This window comes from Balaenoptera borealis (genome assembly GCF_965194805.1).
Source record: "Balaenoptera borealis genome assembly, chromosome: 2".
NCBI classification, from domain to species: Eukaryota; Metazoa; Chordata; class Mammalia; order Artiodactyla; family Balaenopteridae; genus Balaenoptera; species Balaenoptera borealis.
This window is the reverse complement of record NC_138867.1, coordinates 154,602,202-154,618,944: the sequence shown is the minus strand read 5'-3', so window position 1 is coordinate 154,618,944 and position 16,743 is coordinate 154,602,202. Positions and strand designations below refer to the sequence as shown.

At 37.5% G+C, this 16,743-nt stretch overlaps 1 long non-coding RNA gene and 1 pseudogene across 2 annotated transcripts in view; both read left to right on the top strand.

Annotated features, from left to right (window-relative positions):
* Window positions 1–16,743, top strand: part of LOC309622736 — a 233,566-nt gene that overhangs the window by 102,589 nt on the left and 114,234 nt on the right. The gene's annotated exons all lie outside the window — the stretch shown is intronic.
* On the top strand, window positions 6,357–14,896 carry LOC309623085 (COMM domain-containing protein 2 pseudogene; annotated as a pseudogene). Its single transcript has one exon. The product of its transcript is annotated as a COMM domain-containing protein 2 pseudogene (transcript).

Genomic DNA, 16,743 nt, shown 5'->3' with positions numbered 1-16,743 from the left:
CAAACATCCCTCTGTCTCTCTTTTTGTGTTGTTAGTGGCCACCATTGATCATGGCCTGGATTCATTATTTAGGTAGGGATTTGCCAAAGGATTTATTTATTTATTTCTTCATTTATTACTGGGAATCCTTCTATAAAGAAAAACTTTCCTTCATCAACTGTTATCTGAGGTACAGGTCGTACAGGAAATCAGGCTAACTGCTTGATTCTTTCCTTTATTTACCAGTTTTCAGAGTATATTGTGTTTTCCCAGCAAGCTCCAAAGATGACGTTGAGTATTGTTTTTAGTGTCTTACAAACTCATGGAATTTAATATATTTGAAGCATTTAATTCCTTGGTATAGTATTATTCATGTCAAGCCTCAAATTGCCCCATTTTAGCCAATAAAAGCCTCTTTAAGCTGATTTTTGACCGTTTGATTTGCTCTGACAGTGTCCTTGCTTCCAGGTGTGATAAGACTGTTGTTGTTATTCTGTAGGTTCCCAAGTTACTCAGCTGCATTTGGGTGCTAAATAGAAGATAGGCATCAGACTGTTTGGAATAGTGCTTATGCTAATCTATTAAGAGGTAGGCAGAGGGATTGAATGAGGAAATGGGCATTTGATGGATAAGGCTGTGTTTGTTGACTAGGCTCCAACGAAGAAAGTGGGAGGTCCATATTGAGAGTAGTTTTGGGATTTCAGGACTCTGACATTCCTGTTTACCCCTTTGTTGGTCTGATTCTCCACAGATCTACGACCCAGTGTTCTCTAGGAGCCTTTGGCCAGGCCATTACATTCATGTAACAGTAACTAATGAGCATAATGGATTCCTCTCAGGACAAGGCTTTCTCTGGACAACAAAACATAGCCTTTGGGACCTGGGGCACAGCTTCATTTTGTAGCTGTCTGCCTGCTTGTTCAGATAACCATTTACAGATCAGCCCCTCAGTCTTGGGTTTTGAACAGCTGGTAGCAATTTTCCTGCACTAAATGACTGCTAATTATCCTATACACCACACTTAATTCATGCCTTGTTGGCTGAGTTGTGAGTTCACCTACTCATTGTAATTACTCCTTATCCTCATCCTTTTTTACCACCCCCTTCTCTCTTATCCCACTTTGCATTTCCAACACCACAATACAGAGAGGTAGATCCAGCTGAACAGAAGTTTCATAGTACTAGCAAGTTTCAGTTGATCAGGAAATGAACTCTGGTTCTCTGCAGCAGGCAGAGAAAATGCTGAGAAATGAAAGCTCCAAGGAGGAATTGTCATCCCAGCATCACATTGAGCTAGAAAGCATCACAACCAGGAGGCTGACACCCTGAGATCTACTAGTAGTGCTTTCACTGTCAGGCCATGTGCCTTTGATTATATCATTTAATTTAATATCTCAGTCTCAGTTTTTTTCACCTTTAGCATGGGGATAGTAGTCCTTTCCCTGGCCACCTCACAGGCTAAAGTGGAATATGTATATTAGTGGTATTGACCTATTAAGTATTAAAGCTGACAGTTTAGGTTTCATGAAGTATTACTGCATCCTCAGTAAATGGTAAGGGGAAGAAACTCTTCCAGGCATGTGAATAATAATCTGTAATTTTAGAGACTTTTCCCACACATTATCCTACTGAGTCCTCATAACGAATGTTGAGATGGATTAGACAACTGGAATTATCCCCGTTATGGGTTGAATTGTGTCCCTCCAAAAGATATGTTGAAGTCCTAACCCACAGCACCTCAGAGTGTGAACTTCTTTGGAAATAGGGTTGTTGCAGATGTAATTAGTTAAGCTGAGCTCATACTGTAGTGGGTGGATCCTTAATCCAACGTGACTGTTGTCCTTATAAGAAGAGGAAAAAGAAGCACACAGGGAGAATGCCTTGTGACAACACAGTCAGAGGCTGGAGTGATGCAGCTACAGGCCAAGGAATACCTAGGACTGACAGCCACCACCAGAAGCTAGGAAGAGGCAAGGAAGAATTCTCCCCTACAGACTTCAGATGGAACATGGACCTGCTATCGTCCTGATATTGGACTTCTATCCTCCAGAGCTGAGAGAGAATAAATTTCTGTCGTTTTGAGCCACCTAGTTTGTGATACTTTGTTATGGAAGCCTTAGGAAACTAATACAAGCCCCATATTTCTGACCAGTATGCTGAGATTCAAAAAAAATCCTAACAGCATATATTTGCCAAGTGCCTACTAAGCACCAGGTAGTCTTTTAGATCCTGGTTGTATAGCTCTAAACAAAACAAAGTTAAAATTATGCTCTAGGGTGCATAGCTTGTTAAAGACAAATACTGTGATGAGACCCAGGTTTCCAGGCTTCCAGATCAGCATTTCTGTTTTGGTTTATTTCAATTACATCCTCCTAAGTAAAGCGTGACTCTAATACTGGCAATGCTTATACTGCCCGTGAATGTGCTTGGATTTTTTTCCTATTCTCTAGGGAGCTCAGGAGCTTACCTCTTTACTAGCAAACTTACATTATACTTCCTAAAGACACATTACATGTATTATTATAATCCTCTCTAGCCCTGAGGATGCGTACTCTTCTTTTTTTCCTTGGCCCTGAATTTGGAATAAAATAATCTGATGCAAGAATAGCTGCTTATGATAGAGTATTTCTGAAGAGAGGAGGGAAAGGGGAATTCCAGATTGCCGCAACATTTCTGGTTGAGGAATTGGGTTTTTAAAATGCTGTGAAGGGTTGAGAGTCACTGGCTAAGGGACTTGTGCAGAAAAGTTGCTCTGTAGCACCTGAACTCATTCCTCCATGTATAGGGAAAAACAGAAGAGGGTAGAGTGGACCTGAATATAGCCCTGCCATGGAAAGAACAGATTCAGCTCCTCAGCTCCCTGGTGATGGGGCTAAGGGACTTGGTGCTTTCACCACTTAAGGGAAAGAAACGGTAAAATAAGTGTGTACAGGAACCTTACTCCATAAATAAAACCAACCATGGCAATAGCCTTGAAAGACTTATTTCAAGACCTCGTTTCCCTCCCACCTTGACATTTTAATGGAGTCGGCAGCTTGAGCTTCATTGTAATGGAAACCAGAAGACAATCTCCAAAAGTGAAAGGCTACAATGGAGGCTGGGCAGACTTTGTGTCTAAACGTATCAGCTCTGTCCTCAGCAAATGGCAATGTTGCCTGACAGGCAATTAGTGCTGTTCCTAATTGCTTCCATCAAACCTGGCTGTTTGAAATACCTAGAGCCCCATATTAAGCCACGCCTCAGCCAACACTGTTTTCTTGGCTTTGGTTAATGCTTTATTTTTGGCATGCTGGTTTCTGTCTGGCAATCAAGTTCATTCTGACCTGTTAAACTTTCTGAAGACCCTCTCTGATCAAAGCCAGGAGACAACTAGGTTCTGTCTTAAGTGGAAGGCTGGCAAAGCAGAGTATCTCCTGTTCAACTTGTCAGTTCAAGGGGAGAAGATGAAAGCTCTACTTAGGACTCTGCCCACAGATATACAGTCCATGGTAGACCTGCCTGACAGTGGCATTTTCTTGAACATGTAGAAATGAATATCTTGTGGGGAACTCTGAGCACCCATGAGAAAGGACGAATAGGTTTACATTTTAAAGTAAGTTCTGATAGCTTGCTATATAGGAAGCATAATTTTTTTCTTAACCTAAAATGTTTCCAACGTGATTAAATTAGAATTCTTGATACTTCCCTCCACCAGTATCCCCAGCTCAGTAAAGGCCACAACTACACAGAGAACTAGAAGTCATTTTTTGGGTTTTCCATGTTCCTCATTCCCCTATTCCTTTTCCTCATCCCCTTTTCCTTTCTCCATCACACTCCTGGACATATAGCTGGAGAAAATTCTAATTCAAAAAAAATATATATATATAATATATATATGTGTGTGTATATATGTATATACATACATACATACATATATATATATGAATCACTTTGCTGTGCACCTGAAGCTAACACAACTTTGTACATCAACTATACTTAAATAAAAAATAAAAAGAGTGGATTTCATTGTGTGTGAATATGCCACAATAAACCTGAATTTTTAAAAAATGTCCAAAAAATGTAAAAAATGCTCCAGTCTTAGTGATTGTCTGTATTTGGCTGATGCAGACCTCTGGTCTTTGTGAACAGCTGTATCCCTAGGGAATTTGTTAAAAACAGTCAATGGCAATTGTTTAACGTCACAGTTGCCTGTGGTGGCAATATCAGTTGAAGCTAACAAGGGACTGACAGCCAAAAATCTTTAAAGGAAAAATTGTGGAATGAGCTGTCCATAGGGGAATTTTAAAAGCTATGACAGGGACTTCCCTCGTGGCACGGTGGTTAAGAATCCGCCTGCCAATGCAGGGGACAGGGGTTCGATCCCTGGTCCAGGAAGATCCCACATGCTGCGGAGCAACTAAGCCTGTGTGCCACCACAGCTACTGAGCCTGCGCTCTAGAGCCCGCGAGCCACAATACTGAGCCCATGTGCCACACTGCTGAAAGCCGCATGCCTAGAGCCTGTGCTCTGCAACAAGAGAAGCCACCGCAATGAGAAGGCTATGCACCACAACGAAGAGTAGCCCCTGCTCGCCACAACTAGAGAAAGTCTGCGCGCAGCAATGAAAACCCAATGCAGCCAATAAATAAATAAATAAATTTATTTTAAAAAAAAAGCTATGACATATTCCTGGAATCTAGAAGGCCATGCATATGTGAAGGGCAGTACACATGCCCAGGAAAGACATGAGAAGACCCCAATCACACATCTGTCTGACCCTGATGATCTGCACAATCAGTAAGTGAAGGCTAAGGCAGAGTTGTCAACTGCCTGTTTTAGTGTTGACAGAATGCCCCAACAAACACACAGAACCTCTGGTGAAGGCTGAGAGACATACTATTTCAAGGCATTTAAGGAAATCTCTGTCCAATCATTAGTTGAACACTAAGCTAACCAAGTAGAGACTTCAGCGGTCCCACACAATAAAGAATACAGACTTCACAGAATTAATTCTGAAATGTTACTAAGTGAAAAGCAACAATGAGAAACTCTGGGAGGAGAGTAGTATCTGATTTCCAGAGTTGTTACATATCTTATTTTAAATGTTCAGTTTTCCACAAAATTATAATATATGCAAAGAAACAGGAAAGTACAGCTCATATACAAGAAAAAAAGAAGTCAATACAAACTGTCCCTGAGGAATCTCAGACATTGGGCTTACTGGATAAATACCTTGAAGCAGCTACTATAAAAAGTTCAAAGAAATAAAAGAAGCTGTGTAAAAAGTAAACTATAAAAATGATATTTCCAAAATAAAGAATATCCATATAGAGGTAGAAATTAATTTAAAAAATAAAAATCCTGTAGTTGAAAAATAAAATAACTTAAATGAAAAATTCAGTAGAGGAGCTCAAGAGCATATTTCAGCCAGCAAAAGAAAGAATCAGTAAACTTGAAGATACATCAATTAAGATTAACTATTTTGAGGAACAGAAAGGAAAAAGAATGAAGAAAAATGAACAGAGCCTCAGAATCTTGTAGGAAACATCAAACCTACCAATATACATGTAATGGGAATCCTAGAAGGAGAGGAGAAAGAGAAAGGGGAAGAAAGAATATTTGAATAAACAATAGCCAAAATCTCAAATTTGGTGAAAACCATTAATCTACATATTCAAGAGGCTCAACAAATCCAAGTAGGAAAACCTCAAAGAGATATACGCCTAAATATATCATAGTGAAACTATTGAAAGACAAAGAGAAAATCTTGAAAGTAGCAAGAGAAAAACAACCAATCATGTTCTAGGGATCTTCAGTAATAATTAAAACTGATTTCTCTTCAGAATTTTGGAGGCCAGAAAGCAGTGAGATGACATATTCAAAGTGCCAAAACAAAGACTATCTATTAGGAATTCTATAAGCAGAAAATTATCCTTCAGTAACAGAGGAGAAATTAAGTAATTCTCAGAAAAATAAAAACAGAGAATTTATTACTAGCAGACCTGCCCTACAAGAAATACTAAAGGAAGTCCTTCAGGCTGAAATAAAAGGACACTAGACAGTAAACTGAATTCACAAGATTTAGAGAGCACCAGTAAAGGTAACTGCATAGTTACCATTTACATAGATAAATATTATATAAAAGAAAGTATAAATGTATTTTTGTTTCTAACTCTTTTTTTCTATTATCTGATTTTAAAAACACTGCATAAAGCAATAATTATAAAACTATTGATGGGCTTATAATGTGTAAACATGTGATTTGTATGGCAATAATAGCATGAAGAAGGGGAAAGGAATTTTATTTATTTGAGCAGTTTTTTCATATACTATTGAAAATAAGTTGGTATTAATCTGAACTAAATTGTTTTAAGTTAAGATGCCAGGGCAACCACTAACTTAAAAAAAATAAGGATGAAATCGGCCGCCCGGTGAAGATACCACTGGACCTGTCGGAGGAGCACAAGGAGCACCTGGCCTTCCTGCCTCAAGTGGACAGCGCGGTGGTCTCTGAGTTTGGGCGAATTGTGGTGGAGTTCCCGAGGTGAGGCTCGAACCGCAAGATCTACGAAGGCGCTGCGAAAAAGCTCAGCGTGAGTAGTGACACTGTCCAACATGGTGTGGAAGAATTAATATACCTCCTCCCTGAAAGTTCAAAGCTTATGATTTCTGAACTGGATTTCCAAGACTGTTTTTGTTCTGGGATTCTCTGAAGAATTGAACAAACTGTTGCTTCAGCTTTATCTGGACAACAGAAAGGAGATCAGAACTATCCTGAGTGAATCAGCACCAGACCTCCCCAGTTACCACAGCCCTTGAATGGCGACTAGATGTACAGCTTGCAAGCAGAAGCCTCAGGCAACAGATTAAACCAACAGCGGCTATAAAGCTACACCTTAATAGAATGGAGATCATAACACCCAAGTTCTGCAGACACACCCAGCCACCCTGCTCCATTTGGTTCAGCAATTGGAGCAAGCCTTGAAGGAGATGAAAACAGACTACCGTAGGAGAGCTGAGCACAATATCAAGTAGTCCCAGTTTTATGGTTTTCTTCCCTTTGAATTGCTTGTGAATTGATGATATGTAGCAGTTACTTTTCAAAATTAATACTTTTGATAGTGATAAATACATAGAGATTTCATAAAATTTCTTTTCCTATGTCAAGAAATTGAGGTCATGATCAAAGGCTAAGTAAAGTTCCTTTCCTGGTGCTAAATGTCTTCAGCTTCTTGACAATTAAGATGTATTTTGGGGATTCCCTGATGATCCAGTGGTTAGGACTCAGCACTTTCACTGCGATGGCTGGGGTTCAGTCCCTGGTTGGGGAACTAAGATCCTGCAAGCCTCGCAGCATGGCCAAAAAAAAAAAAAAAAAGATGTATTTTCTAATTTAAATGTGTAGATAGGACTGAATCAACTGAAAGTGAATATGTACTGTTCAAATCCTCTGTATATATAAATGACTATCCTTTTTTAGATACTTCTTTTGACTACTTAACTTTATTATTTTCCTTCTTATTGACCTAAATTTGAAAATAAAATTCACAATGTAATACTATTACTATTCTGAATATTTCTAGACAGCTTATTGTTTTTGACCTTTAAAGGCACCACATGATGTTAATAGCCACAGAATAGTTGGAAGTGAATGTTAATTTTTTTTAATGCTATATCGTTTAGGCAGTTCATGCATTTTCCTTTGCATGTGAATATAATAAGTACTTACTGTGTTGCTTAAGTTTAAGTTGCCATGGCTAATAAACTTAAATAGTACACAAATTTGTGTGAAAATATTGCATTTTATGAAGGACTGCTTTTTTTCCTGTTAACCAAAGCATCTGAGAGATACACAGTAGAAATTCCCTGGCAGTCCAGTGGTTAGGACTTGGCACTTTCACTGCCAGGGCCCAGGTTCAATCCCTGGTTGGGGAACTATGATCCCACAAGCTGCGCGGCGCAGCTAAAAAAAAAAAAAAGTGACACACTGTTATGTACGTTTATAAACAATGGATGCAGGCATAATGTAATCAATTCTTAATTATCTGGTTATAAATTATTATTTTAATAATTTTGTTTGAATAAAGTACAAAGAGGGCAAAGAGAGACCATTCCAAACAAATATCCCTTCTTCCTTATAAAGTTGAAAATATATATATATATACAAATATATATTGTAGTTTCTCAAACGGCAGTTTGGGCTATTGATTTAAGATCTTTTTTAATATAAGGAGTTACAGGTAAAATTTCTATCTAAGTACTGCTTTCACTTCATCCTGTAAATTTTGGGATTCTGTGTTTTCATTTTCATTAATCTCAAAGTCATGTGTGTGTGCGTATGCGTGTGTGTGTGTGTGTGTGTGTGTGTGTGTGTGTGTATCTCAAGGGAATTAAAATGGTATACTAGCAAATACCTATTTTACACAAAAGAAGGAAATAACAGAGGACTAGAGGAACAAAAAAGATATAAAACATATAGAAAACAAATAGCAAAATGAACTAAACACTCTAATCAAGAGGCAGAGATTGGCAAATGGATTTTATAAAACATTGTCCAACTGTATTCTGTCTAAAAGAGACATATTTAGCTTCAAATACATAAATAGAAAAAATGATATAAAAAGAGATACCATGCAAAGAATAACCAAAGAAAACTGGGGATGGGGATGGGGGGGGACGACTATCCTAAAATGAGACAAAATAGACTTTAAGACAAGAAGTGTCATAGAAACAGAGAAGGAGATTTTGTAATGACAAAGGTGTCAATCCATAAGGAAAAATACATAAAAATTACAAACATATCACCTAACAACAGAGCTGAAAATACATGAAGCAAAAACTGACAGAAGTGGAAGGAGAAATAGACAATTGAACAATAATAATTGGAGACTTCAATACCCTACATTCAATAATAGCTAGAACAACCATATAGAAAATCAAAGGAAATAGAAGATTTGAATAACACTATAAGCCAACTAGACACTTAACATATTTATAGAATACTCAACAGCTGTAGAACAGACATTCTTCTCAAGCACACATGAAGCATCCTCTAGGATAAACCATACTTTAAGCCACAAAACAAGCCAAAAAAATGTTAGAAGGATTTAAAACATACAAAGTATGTTCTCAAACCATGATAGATTGAAATTAAAAATTAATAACAGAAGGAAATTTGGGGAATTCACAAATATGTGGAAATTATACAGCATGCTCTTAAAATAGACAATGGGTTAGAGAAGAAATCACAAGAGAAATAAGAAAAGACTTTGAGATTAATGAAAATGAAAATAGAGCATTCTAAAACTTATGGGATAAAGCAAAAGTAATGCTTAGATAGAAATTTTACATGTAACTTCTTATATTAAAAAAGATCTTAAATCAATAGCCTAAACTGCCACTTTGAGAAACTACAATATACAGCAAACTAAACCCAAAGCTAGCAGAAGGAAGAAAATAATTCAGATGAGTGTGGAAGGTAGTGAAAAAAATATTAGAAAACAATAGAAAAAAACTCCATGAAACCAAAAGTTGATTCTTTGAAAAATCAATAAAATTGACAAACTTTTAGCCAGACTGAACAAGAGAAAAAAAAGAAAGACTCAAATTACTCAACTCAGGAGAGAAAGAGAGGCCATCACTACTGAACTTACAGAAATAAAAAGTATTATAAGGGAATAGTATGAACTATTGTATGCTAACAAAATAGATAACACAGGAAAAATGGACAAATTCCTAGAAAGACACAAACTACCAAAACTGACTCAAGAAGAAATAGACAATCTGAACAGACCTATAATAAGTAAATAGAATGAATTAGTAATAAAAAAAAAAAAACTCTCACAAAGAGAAACCCAGGCCCAGATGGTTTCACTACTGAAATCTACCAGATGTCTAAAAAAGAATACTAATCCTTTGCAAACTCTTAGAAAAAAATAGAACAAGAGGGAACACTGCCTAATATATTCTATGGAACCAGTATTACTCTGATACCAAAACCAGACAAAGGCATCACAAGAAAACCACAGACCAATATCCCTTATGAATATAAATGCAAAAATCCTTAACAAAATACTAGCAAGCTGAATCTAGCAACATATTTAAAGGATTATACAACCGTGACCAAGTGAGACTTGTCCCAAGAATGCAAATACAAAATTGAATCAACATAGTAAAGTCAATCAATGTAATACATCATATTAAAGGAATAAATAACAAAAAACATATGGTAATACTATTGACTCCAAAAAGCCATTGACAAAATACTATATACCCTTTTATGATAAAAATACCTAACAAAGTAGCAATCAAAGGTAATTTCTTCAACCTGATAAAGGACATCTGTAAAATACACACTTCTAAATCATACCTAATAGTGAGAGACTTAAAACTTTACCCCTAAGGTAATGCACAAGAGAAATACGCCCACTCTTTCCACTTCTGTTCAACACTGTTATAGGAATTCTAGCCAAGGCAATTAGGCAAAAAAAAAAAAAAAAGACACACACACTATAGAACTAGTAAATGAGTTCAGCAAGGTTGTAGGTATGTGATCAGTATATGAAAATCAATTGTATTTCTGTACACTAATGAACAATCCAAAATGAAATGTTTAAAATTCCATTTCCAATAGCATCAAAAAGAATAAAATACTTATGAATAATCTTAACAAAAGACGTGCAAAACATGTATACTGAAAATCACAAAACATTGTCGAAAGAAATTGAAGAAGACATAAATAAAAGGGAAATCATCCTATTTTCTTGGTTTGAAAGACTTAACGATGGCAGTACTCCCCAAATTAATCTTCAGATTCAACACTATTTCTATCAAAATTTCGGTTGCCTTCCTTTCAGAAATTGAAAAGCTGAGCCTAAAATTCTTGTGGAACTATAAGAGAACCAGGATAACCAAAATTATCTTGAAAAAGAACAATAGTGGGAGACGCACACTTCTCAATTTCAAAACTTACTACAAATCTATAGTAATCTAGACCATGTGATACTGGCATAAGATTGACATATAGGTAATGGAACAGAATTGAGAATCCATAAATAAACTCTCACATTTATTGTCAACTGATTTTTGATAAGGGTGCCAAGACCATTCAATGGGAAAAGAATAATCTTTTCAACAAATGGTGTTGGGGCAACTAGATAACTTTATGCAAAAGATGAAGTGGGACCTTTTTCTCACACAACATACAAAAATTAATTCAAGTGGATCATAGGCCAAAATGTAAGAGCTAAAACAATAAAACTCTTACAAGAAAATACAGGAGTAAATTTTTGTGACCTTAGGTTAGACAAAGCCTTACTAGATATAACACCAAAAGCACAAGGGACAAAAGAAAAAATAGGACTTCATCAAAATTAAAAACTTTTGTGCTTCAAAGGATACCATCAAGGAAGTGAAAAGACAACTTCCAGAATGAGGAGAAATATTTGCAAATTATATATCCAATAAAAGATTTGTATCTAGAAAATATAAAGAACTCTTCCAACTCAAAAATAAAAAGACAGATAACCCAATTAAAAATGGGCAAAATGTTTGAATGGGCATTTGTTTCAAAGGAGATGTAAAAATGTCCAAGAAGTACTTGGAAAGATCCTCAAATCATTAGTCATTATGAAAATGCAAATCAAAATCACAATGAGATACTCCTCTGTTCCACTCAGATGGCTAAAAGAAGACAAACAATGACAGGTGTTGGCAAGGACGTGGAGGTGAACCATATGTTGCTGGTGGGATTGTAAAATTGTTTAGTCATTTTGGAAAAATGGTCCAGCAATTCCTTGAAAAGTTAAGCATAGAGTTACCACAGGACTCAATAATTCCATTCTTAGTCATATGCCCAAGAGAAATGACAATAATGTCCACACAAAAACTTTTATACGAAGGTTTATAGTAGCACTTTTCATAATAGACAAAAAGTGAGAAAAACCCAAGTGTCCATCAACAGATGAATGGATAAATAAAAGTAGTATATCCATAGAATGCAGTATTATTCAGCCATAAAAAGAAACAAAGTACTGATACATGCTACAACATGAATGAACACAGAAAACTTTATGCTAAGTGAAAGAAACCAGACACAAAAGGCCACATATTACATGTTTTCATTTATGTGAAATATATAGAATAGGCAAATCCACAGAGAAGATAGATCAGTAGTTGCCAGGGTCTGGGGGTAAGAGAGAATGAGGAGTGGGGTTTCTTTTTGAGGTAATGAAAATATTCTAAAATTAGATAGTGGTGATGGCTGCACAACTCTGTGAACACACTGAAAACTAAACAGTACACTTTAAAAAGGATGAATTTTATAGTACCTGGATTATATCTCAATAAAGCTATTATTTTTTAAATGTAAATTGTGTAATTCAAATCTATTTTCTTTTTTTAAAAAATAAATTTATTTATTAATTTTATTTTTGGCTGCATTGGGTCTTCGCTGCTGTGCGCGGGCTTTCACTAGTTGCAGTGAGTGGGGGCTACTCTTCGTCTCCGTGCGCGGCCTTCTCATTGCGGTGGCTTCTCTTGTTGCGGAGCATGGGCTGTAGGCGTGCTGGCTTCAGTAGTTGTGGCTTGCGGGCTCTGGAGCCCAGGCTCAGCAGTTGTGGCACACGGGCTTAGTTGCTCTGCGGCATGTGGGTTCTTCCCGGAGCAGGGCTCGAACCCTGCACTGGCAGGTGGATTCTTAACCTCTGTGCTACCAGGGAAGTCCCCAAATCTATTTCCTAAGCTATTCAACACCTTCTTCTCATTCTTAAAGTCCAAAACTTGCCCATGGTCTACACTGTCCTGCCCATGCTTCTGAGCTGTCTTGTTCCACATGTCCCTCTCAGTGTGCTCCAGTCACCCTGACCTGCAATCTGTTATTTGAACACATCTAGCTCTTTTCTATTGCAGAGTCCTGGCATTTGCTCTTTCTTCTGCCTGGAATGCCCTTCCCTGTTTTGCTCATGGCTTTCTCCACCTCATTCTTTCTCTGTCTAAAAGTAATTGTTTCCCATTCTGTACTCATTATCATATAATGTTGTTTATTTTCTTTATACACTTATAATCCCAAATTGAGATTATCTTGTTTATCTATGTATTTATTTGTGTATTTGTTTATTGACACCTCAGGCACATCCCCCTAACATTAGGATGTAGCTTTTTCAGGGAGTACCTTTTCTGGCTTGTTCTTCACATATCTCTAATTTTGAGGGAAAAAATGTTTGTCCAGTAGTTGGTGCTCAGTATGTTTCTTGAACGAATGAATAAATTCTCAATTATAATGACAGGTCTGACTCCAAACTTCTTCTCACAAACTGTACATTCGACACAAGGGCCCTCTAATAGGCAAACTGCAGAAATGGTTCCTGAGCAATCAGATGGGCAGTCATGCTTTTCTTCTTAGTGGGATCAGGGAACTCAGAGGTTCTGGCCTCTTGCCTTGATTAGGCATTTCATCCATTGAGCCCTACTTTCAGATATTCTTTCAGACAGTACGAATACAAAGGTGTGGAGGCTGCCCTTGAGGAGCTCACGTTCTAGGGAAGGGAACAGACCCAAACAATTGTAAAATAATGCAATAAATGCTACTAGAATGTCACAGAGTGCTAGGGAAATACAGAGTTGAAGGGGTTGATTTTTGGCTGTAGGAAGATGGTGTTAGGGGAAGACTTCACTGAAAAGGTTGAATTTGTGTTTGGCTCCACTGAGATAAGGGCTCTAGACCAGTGATTTTCAAATTGGGGTTGGAGGTGGGATGGTAGGGAAGGTGATTTTGCCCCACAGGGCATATTTGGCAATATCTAGAGACATTTTTATTGTCACAACTGGAGGCAGGGAGAGATGCTATTGGCATCTAGCAGGCAGAGACTAGGGATGCTGCTATACATCCTACAATGCACAGGGCAGCCCCAACAAAGAATTATCTTGCCCAAAATGCCAATAGTGCAGAGGGCAAGAAACCCTCATTAAGACGATAGTTATCAATTGTTGCTAAAACTGTTAGGTGAGAGGCTGATAGGTAATTTTAGAATGGATGGATCAGGCTGACTACACCGATCATTCTTACCACAAAAAACGAGAGGTAACCAGCTTTCTACGTACCCCCTTGTAGTATATGAAATATTCTCACTGGAAGATCAAATCTGAACCTGACCAAGCCTCTAGAGCAGCACTGGCTATGTGAACTATGTAAGCAACATATGCAATTAAAATTTTTCTAGTTGCCACATTAATAAATAAAAAGGAACAGGTAGAAATTAATTTAATAATATATTTTATTCAGCACCAATATAAACAAGGTGCTGTTATTTCAACATATAATCAAGATAAACATTATTAATGAAACATTTCACTTTTTTGGAATCTGGTGCGTATTTTGCACTTATAGAACATCTCCATTCAGACTAACCACATTTCAGGTGCTCAGCAGGCCCGTGGTGAGTGGCTGCTGTTTTGGACAGAGCACCTGTAGAGTTGAACACCAATTTGTAGGACAACTGGAGGACAGAGGACTATGTTACACACAGTCCAAGGATGCAACCACAAAGGATCCAGAATACGGGAAGTCTGTAGGACAACGATCTGGTTTCTTTCACTAAAAAAAGTTGCAAGAAAAAGGCAAGGGGAAAGTTGGGTGGGGGGAAGTGTCATTGATTTAAAATGACTTATGAAATATACCAATCAGATGGATTATGTGGATCTTGTTTGGATCCTGATTTGAACAAAACAACTATAAAAAAATACGTTGTGAACACTAGCCATTTTATATTTAAAGAATTATTAATTTTGTTAAGTGTGATACTAGTATTGTGATTATAGTATTGTGGTTCTAGTCAAAATCAGACTATTGTGATTATAGTCAAAATCAGGCTCCTTTTAAAGGCACATACTGAAATATTTACAGATAAAATAAAGCAATGTCTGTGACTTGCCTTACAATAATCCACTGGGGAGGAAGCAATGGGTGTGAACATGGAGGAAACAAGGTTGGCTGTGAGTTGATAATTCTTGAAAGTGGGTGATGGGTGCATGAGTGGTCCCTATACTATTCTCTTTACTTATGTAAATATTTTTTCAAAATAAAGATTTAAGTAATGATTTTTAAAATGAGCTTGGTTTTGGCAAATATTGCCTGTGGATACGTTTTGCTCTGCCTGGTCCATGGCATGCATGTGCCTCTGCCACTTGATAGGGCTTTCCAGAGGGGATGCCTGTCTTCTCCCCTGTTCTTCTACGGCCACCACCTATGGGTGGCACTTTCCAAGAGAGTTGGTGGTTGTGTTACTTATTCTCATTTAGGAATCCTATGTTTTTCAGAAATAAGGCATTCTGGAGATTTTGTATATTCTATCATTGAGATAAGAGCAGCAATTGAAAGTTGGCATAAATGTTTATGTCAGGAACAAAAAGAAAAGGTAGAAACAGAGAGAGAATGCTTATATCCCTAACCTTCTGAGACCCCATGCCCCTGTTAGACACAGGAGTGGGTTTTTTCCCCTAAAAATTTTACCCAGAGGGTATGATTTTAGGTGGTACAAAAGTCAGAACTCTTAAACTTTAAAAATATAATTATTTTATATGTAATAAAATAAAAAAGTATCACATCAAACTGATAATTTTATGAATGTTATCGATTGGGGCAGGAGGAAAAAGTATAAAACAGTAAGTCAGCTTAAACAAAAATATTAAGTAGAAAATAGTAAAGATGGGACACGGATATGGCATGAGCTCCAAAGATGACTCACAAATTGGTGAATTTTGGGAAATGCTGGAAATAGAGATTTTTTTCTCCTAAAAAAAAACAGACATATGCAGAAACAAGCACATAAAACATCTCAGGCTGAGAGATCGTTTTAATCAAGTGATTTTCATTATATGAGTGACATATTAATTAATATTAATCTCTCTGTCTTGTGCCAAGACTTATTTTCCCATATCCAATGTCTCCTAGGGCATATATCTGGTGGGAAAATACAATGAGAGAAAGGATGGTGGCTTTTGTTTTAGGGACTACATGTGTTAGGTAAAACATTCTGAGTCGGGGAGAGAGACCTGTACTATATGACAGACACTCAGCCAGTCCCTTTACTCTTCTTGCCTCATCATCAGTCCCAGGCCCCTACATGACCTGGTCCCTGCTCCTCTCCAACTTCACCTTGTAAGCTTCCGTTTCATGGGCAGCTTTCCGTTCTCTAGCATGCGAAACTTGTTCTCTCCCAGAGCCTGTGCACCCGCACTTTCCTCTGTCTGCCTTCCCAAAGATCTTTGCTTGGCCAGTTTCTTGTCACTTAATCTCAGCTCCAGTATTGCCTCCTCTCCAGCTCTGCCTGTTGAAAGAACCACTTCTCCAATCACTCTTTATCACATTATCCTATTTTTGTCTTCTTCATAGAAACTAAGACTCCCTGAAATTATGTTCTTTGTTTGCTTGCTCCATAAAAGAGGAGCCTTGTCTGTTTTGTTCTCAATATTTCCCCATCGAGTTGAATAGTGCCTGGCATGTGGAAGGAGCTTGGCAAATACTTGTTGAATGAATACGTGAATTAGATAAGCTGGGTTTTGAACCAGATCATCTGTGAGGGTCTCCTTCCAGCTATGAAATACTATGATTTTCAAAATCCATCACAAAAAGCATTTATCTTTCTAACGGAGAGCTTTTCTCCACAAATCGGCCAAGATAGGATTTCCTAGGGCTTAACTGAAATGGTGGGTAAGCAAGCCGAGTGAAACAGATGCCTTTCGGGTGCCGACATATCTTGCTCTGAGTTTAACAACAAAGCAAAGAGC